Source organism: Callithrix jacchus, chromosome X (assembly GCF_049354715.1).
Source record: "Callithrix jacchus isolate 240 chromosome X, calJac240_pri, whole genome shotgun sequence".
Lineage (NCBI taxonomy): Eukaryota > Metazoa > Chordata > Mammalia > Primates > Cebidae > Callithrix > Callithrix jacchus.
In genome coordinates this window covers 128,718,050-128,732,372 of record NC_133524.1, presented here as the reverse complement: position 1 = coordinate 128,732,372, position 14,323 = coordinate 128,718,050, and the positions used below count along the sequence as shown (strand labels likewise).

Genomic DNA, 14,323 nt, shown 5'->3' with positions numbered 1-14,323 from the left:
TATACCATGTAGATAAGCAGGTCTTGCTCACAGCTACCTTCAGTACTAATTCCCCTGCCAAGGTTCCAGGGACCATCACTTACTTAAGTAAATGGCACTCGTCCTCAGGCAGGCATCTTCCTTTCCTGTAGGCTGTCTGATTTGGATGAGCTTGATCTGTTTCTTTCTCAGTGGAGAGTGAGGGACTTGCCTGGAGCCAGAATCTTCTTAAATTTATTTTCTGCCTCTTTTGTTCATTTCCTGAAGGCTAATAAAGTTACCTTTTCTCTGAAGAGGATGTTGTTATTGTTTTTCCTTTTGAGAGTCGTTAAAAAGCCTTCTTTCTTACTTTGGGTTCTTTTTGGCAATATTTATTTTGGTTTTAATTAATCGAACAATTTGCCAAATATTGAAAGTAAATATAACTCTGATAAGCACTTGGAAAAGAAAAGAAGGCATCTGTGAATTCTCTCACCCTGACAACCACTGTTATCATTTGGCAAAAGAGCAGTAGAGGAGGGGCCCGGATCTGAAGTCAGACTGAACCAGTTTGAAGCCCCAGCTCTGCTCTGCACTTATTAGCTTTAGTAAATCAACCTTTCTCCCCTTCATGTTTTTAATCTGTAAAGTGGGGGTGGCATAATCTCAGTATGTGGATTTGAGAAGGTGTAAAATGCTTAGCTCTGCACAGTGCACAGAATAGGCATTCAATAAGTATTCATTGGATAGACACTTTATTTACCTCCAGTCTATTTTGCTAAGCAAATTCTTACTAGTTATATAATAATAATAATGTGTGCAATTTCCATATTGTGTTTCTTCACAAATCCAGGTTTCCATGGTAATACTCTTCATCAGTCTTCATAGCCGTCATTTTAATGACTGTTCATCAAGTCGATGAACCATAAATTACTTAATTTCTCACCTATTTGGGGGCACTTTGGTTGTTTTTTATTTTATAAATAACATGTGTGTGTGCGTGTGTGCACGTGTGTGTGTGTGTGTGTGTGGGTGGTACTTAGAATGTGAGTTTTTCACTTCTATTGTGGTGGTGATTCTTTAACCCAATTAAACATATTAAAGCCATGTAAAAGTAACCAGACTAAAACCACTCACCGGGTACCGAAAGGGTTTCTGGGTGGTGGGGGTGAGGGCGGTACTCAAATCTTCCTCCGTGCTATTTGTTCTGAGCCCTGTAGCAGTGCTTTCTGAACCACATGCCCAGGCCGAGAAGGTGTTCATCAGATAAAGAAATAGGGAAAGAGATATCCCCTTAGTTTACTATTTGTTTGAAGCTTCCCCACATGGAGATGGGAGATTGGAAGGGTGAGGTCAGGGTATTCCTTCACCTGGCTTTCTCCTTATTTCATGGCTGCAATTTGGCTGCATCTCTCTCCCCACAGCCACTCACAGCTTCTTTTTTTTTTCTTTCCTTTTCTTTTTTTTTTTTTTTTGAGATGAAGATTCATAGCTTCTTTTAGTCACAGATGATCTAGGCCACATTCCTTTGCTTCCTCAGTCTAGGGGTGGTAACAGCTCCCGGCTGATGCTAGATTCATCATCTCTTGCCGGTTACCCTAACCCTGTCCATACCTTTGTAAACAGTATCCTCATTAAACTCTCCTTCTTTACGTGTTTTGAGTAAGCAATATTTGGCACATAGTAATTGCTCAATAAACTTTAGTTATTATACTATACTACCTAAGTAAAATGTTCTATGGTGGTGTCTCCTGCAGGAAGTCTCCATCCAAAGAGCCTTTGCAAAGGTCTGCCTGGAGGCCTGGGGTTAGCCTATGTGTCGGCAAAATAGAACAAAGGATTCTCACTTAAACGTCAACAGCTGTGCCAGGGTAAATGTCAGGACTGGTTTCTTCAACAGCCTGGCTCCGTGTTGCCAGCTAGATAATTATTCTAGGCAATTTCTCCTGCCATTGTCCCCTTGGACAGGGTTCATCACGTTGTCACCTACTTCAGAGGCTTTAATGAGCAGTTTATTGACATGCATTACAAGTGGCTGTTTCCTTTTCAGTTTTTGTTTCTTTGGATTAGTGCAGATTAGCCACTTACTGAAATCACAGTCTACAAAATGAAGACCTTGGCTGAGGCTCCCTCCTCCCACCTCATATTCACTGATGGTGAGGTTGAATGTGGGAGTGCCACACAGTCAGGCTCTGCCAGTCAGTACCATCAGGCATTGTATCAGGGACCCGCCTGGAGGGATTTTTATGCTGTATTGATCAGTCAGTGGAGAGGAGTTTTATTTCTGAGAACACTGTATGAAGCCATAATTGAGAGCCTTGGCAGAGATATTACATTGGTTTCCTTTCCTCCCTAAAGATGCCAGGAATCCCAATCTTGTCTCCTCTCCCTTCATTGCTGGTCATTGCTGAAAACACTGCTCTGAGAAGGATGCCTCTGATTTATTCTGTAAGTTTACAAACGCTACAAACATTGCTCTGGGAAGATGTGCAGCAATTCTTCTGGGCAATTTCACAGTTGCCTATGAGATGTGTACTTAACACCTACTACACATTTATGCTGAGAGACTATTGTTGGTGTGTGTGCTTTAGTGCTTCTCTCTGATGCAGAACACAGTGACCTTGGAGAATTGGGAAAAGTAGAAAGAAAATAATGGCACAAATCATCTAAGCCACAAACAAGGGGAGGGTATGTAAATTTGACATGAACTTAGCCCACACCACCCTAAACTCTCCATTGAACTAACGAAACCTAATCCTCAGGTAAAGTGCTTAGAGAATCTGGCAAGTCCTGCCCTGGAGAAACCACGTAGAAATTACTTATTGCTATCCCAACTTATGCAAACAGTCCAAGGCTCCATATGGCGCTGCCACTGCTATGCAAAGCGGAGGACCAACTACCATCCAGATGTGGTCCCTGCATTTCCTCTCCATCCTCTTCGCTTTTAGTGAAGGTGCAGAAGAAAATGGCCAAAAGGTGGGGAGAAAACAATTGCAAAATGGATAAGCAAGTGCAATATGGCTCGTGCATAGGCATAGCCACATGTCTGCCCAAGCTACCTGCAGAGAGGACAGACATGTCCCAGCAGTGTGAGGAGCAAAATCAAGGCTTCATTGCCATTGCCCCCCCTGCCATCAAGGGAGTCTAGGTAGGCGGTGTTTTTGGTGTTGCTGCAGTATCTTGCCCTCCACGTCTCTCTGGTCTCATAGCTCTCTAAGAGGGCTTCTATTCCCTGCTCTAGAGACAAAGCCAAGGCCTTAAAATTTTGGCCTAACACTTCTCTAGGAATACAATGCTTCCTCATGTCCATTTGAAGAACTGATAACTACATACATGATTCGAATTACAGGTGAATGAAAAGTTAATAATCTCCATTAACTGTTGGGAAGGGAGTACTGTTCAAACAGAATGCATAGTGCTCGAAAATATCCAGCTAAGCTACAGTATCATTAAAATTCTGTTTTAGCCCATCACTGCCTCAGTACCGTGTTTCTAAGCAGGTCCCTTTGTTTGCTGTGTCACTATGTCATCTTTCCACTGTTTGCTCTTTCTGGAGTTGATAGACTTGGATTTCAGTACATGCTTCACTACTTCACAGGTTTAGAACAACAGCAGTGTTTTTCGCCGCTTACATTTATTTACTTATCTTTTTGAAACAGGGTCTCTCTGTTACCCAGGCTGGAATGCAGGGGCGTGATCATAGCTCACTATAACCTTGAACTCCTGGGCTCAAGAGATCCTCCCACCTCAGCCTCCTGAATAGCATTTATTTTTATTGTGAGCTTAAACAACTCTACTGTTTTTTTTTTTTAAAAAAGACTCAGAATGTCGTGCATATTCAATTCTATTTCTGTCGCTCCATGTTCACTTATGATCTTGGCTGATGGACAGACTGGGTTCTTGCAGGGCTGTAATCAATGTGCACACACTGTTTCACTTAACACTGTTGTGCAGACACATTTCCATAGATCAACAAAGTCCACATACTTGTCATCTTTAATGGCCATAGAGAATTCCATTGTGGAACCACAGCACTTTAGAAGACATTGCATTTGCATGCTTTCCTGTTTGTAGGTGGCACTTCAAAATGTGCTAGCTGTAAAGAGAGCTTTGCTTTGCTCTTGCCACAAATCAATAACAAGGAACGATATGAATTAAATCGTATTAGAACTAAACCTCATCGAGTTGAATTTAATTAGTATATATTGTTATGGGGTAGTCTATTCTCTCTTGGGTTCAGCCCCTGATGTTTACAGGTTCCAGTTATTATTCACTCAGTTGTGTATAGAAGACATGATTTCAAGCAAACCTTAGCTGTTTGGGACTGTGGTCCTAAGTGAGCTTGACTCTCATTCATCTTCACAACCCCAACATTTTGCTAGGTTCCTCTGCTTAGATCCTTTACATTTATGCCACAGGGGACTGGATCTGCGTTGCTTTCCTCTAAGAGTTCATGCCTTTCTGATTTCCCAGCTATTGTGGTCTGACAAAGCTTCACCGACCTTAAGTCCTGTTATAAGCTGACAAGATCCCACAGCACTTTATTTATTCATGTTGCCGCACGTTGGTCTAAAGATAGTGCAGGAATAGTTTGCTCTCGGCATTATGGTGCTTTCTACTTCAAGGGAACGATTTTCATTTTCAGAATCTACTTGTTTTGTATCCCTTACCAGTTGGGGCTGGTACTGGATTCATTTTTCTCTCAGTCAGGGCTAAGTATATGACCTCCTGCTGAGGATAGACTGATCCCCTGGACATGATCATTTAAGGCTCTTCAAAACCCTTTAACTTATCTGCCTTTCTCAGCCAAATTTAACTCTGGGACGTTACACTTTCTATCTATGACAGACTCTAGGGCAGCAACATCTCTACCATCTTGAAATAGCCACGGGGCAGACTTCATCATTTGCCAGGCAGGTCTGGTAGATGAGAGAGGCCATTGATGGGTCTGCTCAAAAGAAACTGTGTAGTAGCCAGGGGCTGCACCACATCCATAGTGCCTGAGTGCTTCACTTCAGAGCAGTGGAAGTAGTTGAGTGCGGCAGTTCCCTGTGCTGAGTGGCTCCAAAGGATGCTCAGCCCCACAGTCATCCCAGGCAGTTTTCTTTATATCTGGTACTCTCAGGGAGCAAGGACACCTAATGTGGAGGGCTTGGAGTCCTGTCCCAAGATGAAACTCCTGACAGACTGTCAGCAGGACAGGCAATTTTATCCATAGCCTTCAGCAAGTTCTCCAGGCTTATATGTGACAGCCTCTTGTAACAACTGGCTCACATTGACAAGTTCCCTGGCTAGAGTTGGGGATGCATTCTATGGGCAGACTACAGAATTAGCTGAACCTGCCTGTGTGAAAACCAAGCCCACGAACTCAGCCTCCTTTTAAACTATAGTCTAAGCAGCTAAACTTACCAGTTACTGCTTACGAAGCCATCCCTGCTACTGGAAAAACAATTCAGTCACATTTCCTAGTGATAACAGGATGTAATAAACCAGTACAGTTGGTGGTCCAGGAAACTGATCTTTGCAAGTCTGAAGAGGCAGTAACCAGCATGGTAGTCCTTTGGATATTTAAGAAGCTGTTTCACATGCATAGGAACCTGGCACTAACAAGATTTAATCCTTTGTTTGTCAATTCATGAATTCGTTTATTTAATCACTCATTCATTTACTCACCAAATATTTTTAAGTACCTCAAGTGTGCCAGGCATTGCAGTAGACATAGAGGCTACAGAGATTAATAAGGCAGCTTTGATTCCGGAGTACCTCACATGTAAATTAATACTACCACTAGTAATAATTAGAATGTATTTATAATACTAACTGTTATTATCATAGGATTATAGTGTGATAAATGCAAAACCCAAGACATATATCAGTAGTATGGGATCACAGATGAAGTGTCTAATTCAATCTTGGGGGAGATGATGGTCAGGGAGATGTCACAGACCTGTTAAAGATTACATAGCAGTTCACCAGGCAAAGAATGTTAAGGATTCATCCGATTATTGAGATCAAACTTCATTTTCTTTTCTTTTCTTTTTTTTTTTTTGAGATGGAGTCTCTTGCTTTGTCACCAGGCTTGAGTACAGTGGTGTGATCTTGACTCAGTGCACTCTCTGCCTCCTGGGTATAAGTGATTCTCCTGCCTCAGCCTCCCAAGTAGTTGGGATTACAGGCATGTGCCCCCACACTCAGCTAATTTTTTGTATTTTAAGTAGAGACAGGGTTTCACCATGTTGGCCAGGTTGGTCTTGATCTCCTAACCTCGTGATTGCCCGCCTTGGCCTCCCAAAGTGCTGGGATTGTGGGCATGAGCCACCGGGCCCGGCTGAACTAAACTTCATTTTCATTTCTAGTTACATTCACTCACTCAGGTGACAGAGCGAGACTCCTTCTCCCCATTCCCCAAAAGAAATTTCTCTGGATAAAAAGTAGGCGAGAGATATAGGGGACGGGGCACCTACCTTTCAAGGAGGTGGTAAGGAAATGTTACCTTGCTGAGAAATTAAGAGGTTTTCAATTCTAAAATGATGAATGAAAACCTCTTCAGTTTTACCTTTGTGAAAATCTTTTTAAGGATGTTTTTAACTCACTTATTATAAGAAAGCTTTTGAAAATATATTTTCTTGTTTACACTGAAACTATTAATGTTTACTCCATTGTAGGAGTATCCCAAAAATCTGAGAGTGGAATTTACAGCCAGTATCCGTAATGTTGTTTGCAATGGCTTCTTGTCTCAGAGTAAAAGCCAAATACTTTACTATATTTTACAAGGTTCTCCATGGTCTGACTTCTAGTTACCTCTCTGATTTCCTTCTACTGCCCCCTTACCACCCGCCCCTGTTCTAGCCATATGAGCTGACTACCCGGAACACTCTTCCCTTATAGCCTCACGACTTGCCCCTTGCATCAAATGTTTTCATTCAAGTCATCTTTTTAGAATTGTCTTCCATGACTCAGTTTTTTCCTTTGTTATGACTTTCTCCTGATTCCAGTGCTCCTTATACTCTTCCTTCACCCCATGTTTAAAAAAAGCTGAGTGAGAGATTACAGATGGCCTAATAACAGTATGGGAAAGTGTACCACTGAAGCACTATCTCCAGGGAAAGGGCAGAAAGGAACACACAGTGAAATGACAGGGAGGAGATTTTGGGGGATCTTGAGAGAGAAAAATCTTGCAGAAGAATCCTTCAAGTTCCTTCTGAACCTCTGCAAAATGCTCATGATGGGAATGTTAAATAAATAGGTCAAAGAGCTGGACAATTTCAAGATTCTATGTTTGACTGTTACTGCTTAAAATTTAGTAACTCTAACATAGATTTCAGCATACTTAAAAAAACAACAAAGAATGTAAAATATAGTTCGAACATTTGCATTTGACCCTCCCTAGAAGACACTGGAGAGTTTACAGAAGTGGCAGCTCTCTTCTGGATATTTCTTCAAGTGGCCACTGAGTGGCAGTCCAGGTAAAATTATCACAAAGCACAACCTTGCTGAATACACATTAAGTGGAACTAATATAGTGGTGAGTGTGAAAACATTTTCTGTCCCTGTACTGTTCAGCTCTCTCAGTGCTGCTGCCATGGACCCACTGGAGACAAAGACAGGCTTATTTGTCAGGGACCTGCCAGTAGCAAAGACCACACATCTTTCACAGTACCTCCGAGAACTGTATGAGGGTATTGTAACCAGGTATGAGTGTGTGTGTATGTATGTGTGGGTCATGAACATTAATCTGCCGATGCTATTCAAATGGCAATTATTTGAGTTTAAAATAGCACCTATAGTGAATTTTTCATTTAGCTGCATAACATACTCTTTAAGTAGGACTAAACCAACTTAGAAATGTAGCCGTATTAAGCAATTTGGTGGGGTGGTAGTGATAGAGAAGGGAAAGAAATAGTGCTTCCAACATTTAATAATTGAGATGGAAACAGCAGGGTCTGAGAAATGGCATGGAGGGGCTGACATGGAAGCTATTGAAATATACCATTACTAACTTCTAGAAGTTAAGTCTACTCCTAGTTGTATTAGCTGGTCCCTGATACCCTATTAACATTGTTACATCCTATGCTTTATCTCTAAGTGCCAATCAAATACAATCATTCCAAAGGTTTCAATCCTTGACCCTTTTATATTCTTCTATAGTCTTTCTCTGGATACTGCTGTTTACTCTTTGGGGGAGACTCCCAACTCTAGCCCTAGCCCATTTGCCATAAGAGATCTCAATTGGACGTCCCACAAACATCTCAACCAATATAAGACCTGTTGTGAGTTGAGTTGTGCTGCCTCAAAATTCATATGTTGAAGTCCTAACCCCTCGTATCTCAGAATGTGACTGGATTTGGAGATAGAGTCATTGTAGAGGGAGTGAAAATAAAATTAGGTCACATGGGTGGGCCCTAAGTGAATATGACTGATGTCATTATATGAAGAAGAGATGAGGACACAGACACACACACACAGAGGGAAGACCATGTGAAGACACAGGGAGAAGAGAGCCATCTACAAGCCATGGAAAGAGGTCTCAGAAGAAACCAACCCACCGACACCTTGATCTCAGACTTTGAGCCTCCAGAACTGCAAGAAAGTAAATTTCTGTTGTATAAGCCACACAGTCTGTGGTACTTTGTTATGGCAGCCCCAGCAAACTAACACAAGCCCCAGACCCAACTGTTTTCCTATGTCTTAGTTGATGATATTGCTATTTATATTTCACCCAGGCAGAGTCATCTCAATGTTCTGCCTCTTCTCCCTCCAATTCTCTTGCTACCCCCACATAATGGAACCCCAAGCTATGTGGATTCAGTCACTAAAATGTCTACTGAATCTGTCTTCTCCATTCAGTCCTCATTTCCACTGTCTTAATTCAACCCACCTCATCTTCCATCTTAACTGTGCAAAAGCTTCTTAAAGTATATTTTGGCCTCTCATCCCTCTCATCCTCCATCTATCATTTACTCTACCGGGGAGCATGTTAGATGGGAGAAACAATAGCAGGATTGTATACTCATGCGATAATCCTGTGGAGAGGGAAAATATCAAGTCAGGAGAGAGATGGTAGAAATTCTGCCTTACTGACATGGAGTATGTGAGTTGGGAAGGGATCCAGTACACAAGTGTGTTGTGTATTAGCACACAAGAGTGGTCATGAATAGGAACACAGCTCACTTATAGTGTAACCCTCTGATGAGCTCTTCTTACCCACTCCACAAAAACAGATGAGGCTGGCCATACCATGTGTCAGGCAAAGTTACTCAAATCAGTCCCATCCAAGGCTCACAGGTAGGGGTTTTTCAAAGGCAGTTTGGGGAAGGGGTGGGAGTTGAAATGCAATGGGTTATTGCTACTGATTGGTTGGCATGGAAATGAAATAATAGGGGATCAAAGTTGCCTTCTTCAGCTGAATCTTTCCTGGGTGGGGCCAACAAGAAAAGTTTGGCAGGTCCAGGTGGGAGCCATGGGTGTCAGGCCAAAAACCTGAAAAGGTATCTCAAAAGGCCAATCTACAATACTGATATTATTTGCAGAAACAGCTGGCAATTGTTTAGGTCTATACCTTAGCAAAATCAGGCTCCTTTCCTCCCCATAACCTGATGGTCTTTTCTTCGCTTTAGAAAGGCTGTTGAGTTTTGGGGAAGGACTATTATCATTTAAACTATAATCTGAATGTCTCTCAAAGTTAGCTTGGCCTCGGGAATAATTCAGGAAAAGGCAAGATGGGGTTGGGGAGGTGTTTAAATCAGATCTCTTTCACTGACATAATTTTCTCACTGTTGTAATTTTTGCAAAGGCAGTTTCAAGAGTAACAGAAAAGAAGATAGGGAATATGGTTAAGCTGTAGATACTGTTGTAGATTTGGTGGTGGTAGCATGTGGAAGTTCTCTTCTGACTGCTGTCATTTTCCTGATGGAAGAGAAAGCAAGGTTTTTTTTTTTTTTTGAAGTAGGAGTTACTTTAATAAGGTGTACATAAACCAAAACAGCTGTTTCTGAGCCTGGTTGATTCACAAAATCACTTGGGGCACTTTTTGAAATACAGATTCTCAGAAACCCACCCCAGAGATTCTAACTGAGTAGATACAATGAACTTGACTATCTGCTCCCAAACTTGCTTGAAAAAAAAAAAAAAACCCAAAGTATGCAAGCATTTTCGATTGTAACTGAATCCTTGAAAATAAAATTGTATATTCTTTTTTCAAATTGCATTTTAGGTTTTGGGGTACATGTGAAGAACATGCAAGATTGTTGCATAGATACACACATGGCAGTGTGATTTGCTGCCTTCCTCCCCATCACCTATATCTGGCATTTCTCCCCATGCTCTCTCTCCCCAACTCCCCACCACCTGCTGTCCCTCCCCTATTTCTCCCCGACAGACCCCAGTGTGTGATGCTCCCCTCCCTGTGTCCCTGTGTTCTTATTGTTCAACACGCACCTATGAGTGAGAACATGTGGTGTCTGATTTTCTGTTCTTGTGTCAGTTTGCTAAGAATGATGGTTTCCAGGTTCATCCATGTCCCTACAGAGGACATGAACCCATCATTTTTGATGGCTGCATTATGTTCCATGGTGTATATGTGCCACATTTTTTCTGTCCAGTCTATTATCGATGGGCATTTCTGTTAGTTCCAGGTCTTCGCTATTGTAAACAGTGCTGCAATGAACATTCGTGTACATGTGTCCTTATAGTAGAACGATTTATAGTCTTTTGGATATATACCCAGTAATGGGATTGCTGGGTCAAATGGAATTTCTATTTCTAAAGCCTTGAGGAATCGCCACACTGTCTTCCACAATGGTTGAACTAATTTACACTCCCACCAACAGTGTAAAAGTGTTCCTTTTTCTCCACATCCTCTCCAGCATCTGTTGTCTCCAGATTTTTTAATGATCGCCATTCTAACTGGCATAAGATGATATCTCAATGTAGTTTTGATTTGCATTTCTCTAATGACCAGTGATGATGAGCATTTTTTCATATGTTTGTTGGCCTCATGTATGTCTTCTTTTGTAAAGTGTCTGTTCATATCCTTTGCCCATTTTTGAATGGGCTTGTTTGTTTTTTTCTTGTAAATCTGTTTGAGTTCTTTGTAAATTCTGGATATCAGCCCTTTGTCAGATGCGTAGACTGCAAAAATTTTTTCCCATTCTGTTGGTTGTTGATTCACTCTAATGACTATTTCTTTTGCCTTGCAGAAGCTGTAGAGTTTGATTAGATCCCTTTGTCTATTTTGGCTTTTGTTGCCAATGCTTTTGGTGTTTTGTTCATGAAGTCCTTGCCTACGCCTATGTCCTGAATGGTTTTGCCTAGCTTTTCTTCTAGGGTTTTTATTGTGTTAGGTCTTATGTTTAAGTCTTTAATCCATTTGGAGTTAATTTTAGTGTAAGGTGTCAGGAAGGGGTCCAGTTTCTGCTTTCTGCACATGGCTAGCCAGTTTTCCCAGCACCGTTTATTAAACAGGGAATCCTTTTCCCATTGCTTGCTTTTGTCAGGTTTGGCAAAGATCAGATGGTTGTAGATGTGTGGTGCTGCCTCTGAGGCCTCTGTTCTGTTCCATTGGTCTATATCTCTGTTTTGGTACCAGTACCATGCTGTTTTGATTACTGTAGCCTTGTAGTATAGTTTGAAGTCTGGTAGTGTAATGTCTCCTGCTGTGTTCTTTTTGCTTAGAATTGACTTGGCTATGTGGGCTCTCTTTTGGTTCCATACAAAGTTTTAGGTGGTTTTCTCCAGTTCTGTGAAGAAGGTCATTGGTAGCTTGATGGGGATAGCATTTAATCTGTAAATTACTTTGGGCAGTATGGCCATTTTCACTATATTGATTCTTCCTAACCATGAACATGGAATGTTTCTCCATCTGTTTGTGTTCTCTTTTATTTCATTGAGCAGTGATTTGTAGTTCTCCTTGAAGAGGTCCTTTACGTTCCTTGTTAGCTGTATTCCTAGGTATTTCATTCTCTTTGTAGCAGTTGTGAATGGCAGTTCATTCTTGATTTGGCTCTCTTTAAGTCTGTTATTGGTGTATAGGAATGCGTGTGATTTTTGCACATTGATTTTGGATCCTGGGACTTTGCTGAAGTTGCTTATCAGTTTCAGGAGATTTTGGGCTGAGATGATGGGGTCTTCTAGATATACTATCATGTCATCTGCAAATACAGACAATTTGACTTCCTCCTTTCCTATTTGAATACCCTTTATTTCTTTTTCTTGCCTGATTGCTCTGGCTAGAACTTCCAGTACTATATTGAATAGGAGTGGTGAGAGAGGGCATCCTTGTCTAGTGCCAGATTTCAAAGGGAATGCTTCCAGTTTTTGCCCATTCAGTATGATATTGGTTGTTGGTTTGTTGTAAATAGCTTTTATTATTTTCAGATAGGTTCTGTCAACATCTAGTTCATTGAGGGTTTTTAGCATAAAGGGCTGCTGAATTTTGTCAAAGGCCTTCTCTGCATCGAGATAATTATGTGGATTTTGTCTTTGGTTCTGTTTATGTGGTGAATTATGTTTATAGACTTGCCTATGTTGAACCAGCCTTGCATCGCCGAGATGAATCCTACTTGATCATGGTGGATAAGCTTTTTGATGTGCTGTTGTAATCGGTTTGCCAGTATTTTATTGAGGATCATTGCATCTATGTTCATCATGGATATTGGCCTGAAGTTTTCTTTTCTTGCTGAATCTCTGCTGGGTTTTGGTATCAGGATGATGTTGGTCTCATAAAATGATTTGGGAAGGATTCCTTCTTTTTGGAATATTTGGAATAGTTTCAGAAGGAATGGTACCAGCTCCTCTTTGTATGTCTGGTAGAATTCAGCAGTGAACCCAACTGGGCCTGGGTTTTTTTTGTGTGGTAGGCTCTTAATTGCTGCCTCAACTTCAGACCTTGTAATTGGTCTATTCGGGGTTTCAACTACTTCCTGGTTTAGGCTTGGGAGGATGCAAGTTTCCAGGAATTTATCCATTTCTTCCAGGTTTACTAGTTTATGTGAATAGGGTTGTTTGTAATAATCTCTGATGATGGTTTGAATTTCTGTGGAATCTGTGGTGATATCCCCTTTATCATTTTTTATTGCATCTATTTGATTATTCTCTTTTCTTTTTTATCAATCTGGCCAGTGGTCTATTTTGTTGATCTTTTCAAAAAACCAGCTCCTGGATTTATTGAATTTTTTGAAGGGTTTTTTTGTGTCTCTAACTCCTTCAGTTCTGCTCTGATCTTAGTTGTTTCTTGTCTTCTGCTAACTTTTGAATTTTTTTGATCTTGCTCCTCTAGCTCTTTCTTTTTTCTTTTTTTTTTTTTGGAAGAAAATCACTTTATTCTAATTAACTCACAAAGAATAAAATCATAACAGCTAGTTTAAGGAGGCCACACAAACATTTGACCAGCTCCCAATTCTACAGAGTAGGAACACCCCCTTCCATTTCAATTCTGAAGCAAGGAAGCTAGGAATGACAGAGGTTTAACTGATGGCTACACTTGATACCTTCACTATTAATGAAACTTTTATATTAACTTGGTTATGAGAACTGGTTTTCCGTTTCTCCAGTTTGAGCTTCTTCATTAGGCCAATCCGTTTGCAAGTCGGCACTGTTTCAGCACCTCACTGAAGCCCTCACACAGCTTGATGTCACCCTGGTTCTGGGCACACTCCAAGAACTGTTTGATCTCATAGAAGCAAGGCTGCTGCTGCTGTGCTGGCTGGGTTCCCTGAGGCTCCTGGTAAGTGATGTCAGGCCTTGCAGGCTCAGGATCACTTCCTCCACTGAAGCCCCCAGTAATGGCGTGGCCCAGTGTGTGCCCCACAGCAAAGCCCACAGCCACGCCAGCTGCAGTGGTTGCCATCTGGGACAGCAGACCTGGCTGCCAGGGTGCAGCAGCAGGAGAGCCGACTGCAGACAGGGGTGCCGCTTGCTGGTGGCTGAGCGGTGGGTGCTGGCCTGGGCGCAGCTCTCATCGGAGGAGCCCGGCTGGCCGGAGGGGCCATGCGGGAGGTGCGGCTTCGGCTTCCATGCGGCATCCTAGCTACGGGGCTGCTCGGCCTTTAGACGAGCAATAACCAGGGAAGAGCTCAGCGGCTTCTCTCCTCTAGCTCTTTCAATTTTGATGATAGGGTGTTGATTTTGGATCTCTCTTTGCTTCTCATGTGGGCATTTATTGCTATATATTTTCCTCTAGAGACTGCTTTAAATGTGTCCCAGAGATTCTGGTATGCTGTGTCTTCGTTCTCGTTGGTTTCAAAGAAAATCTTTATTTCTGCCTTCATTTCATTGTTTATCCAGTCAACATTCAAGAGCCAGTTGTTCAGTTTCCATGAAGCAGTGTGGTTCTGAGTTAGTTTCTGAATTCTGAGTTCTAACTTGA

At 41.7% G+C, this 14,323-nt stretch overlaps 1 pseudogene; it reads right to left on the bottom strand.

Moving 5' to 3' along the window:
- Positions 1 to 13,237: 13,237 nt before the first annotated feature.
- Positions 13,238 to 14,031, bottom strand: LOC100399790 (coiled-coil-helix-coiled-coil-helix domain-containing protein 2 pseudogene; annotated as a pseudogene).
- Between the last annotated feature and the right edge of the window lie 292 nt (positions 14,032 to 14,323).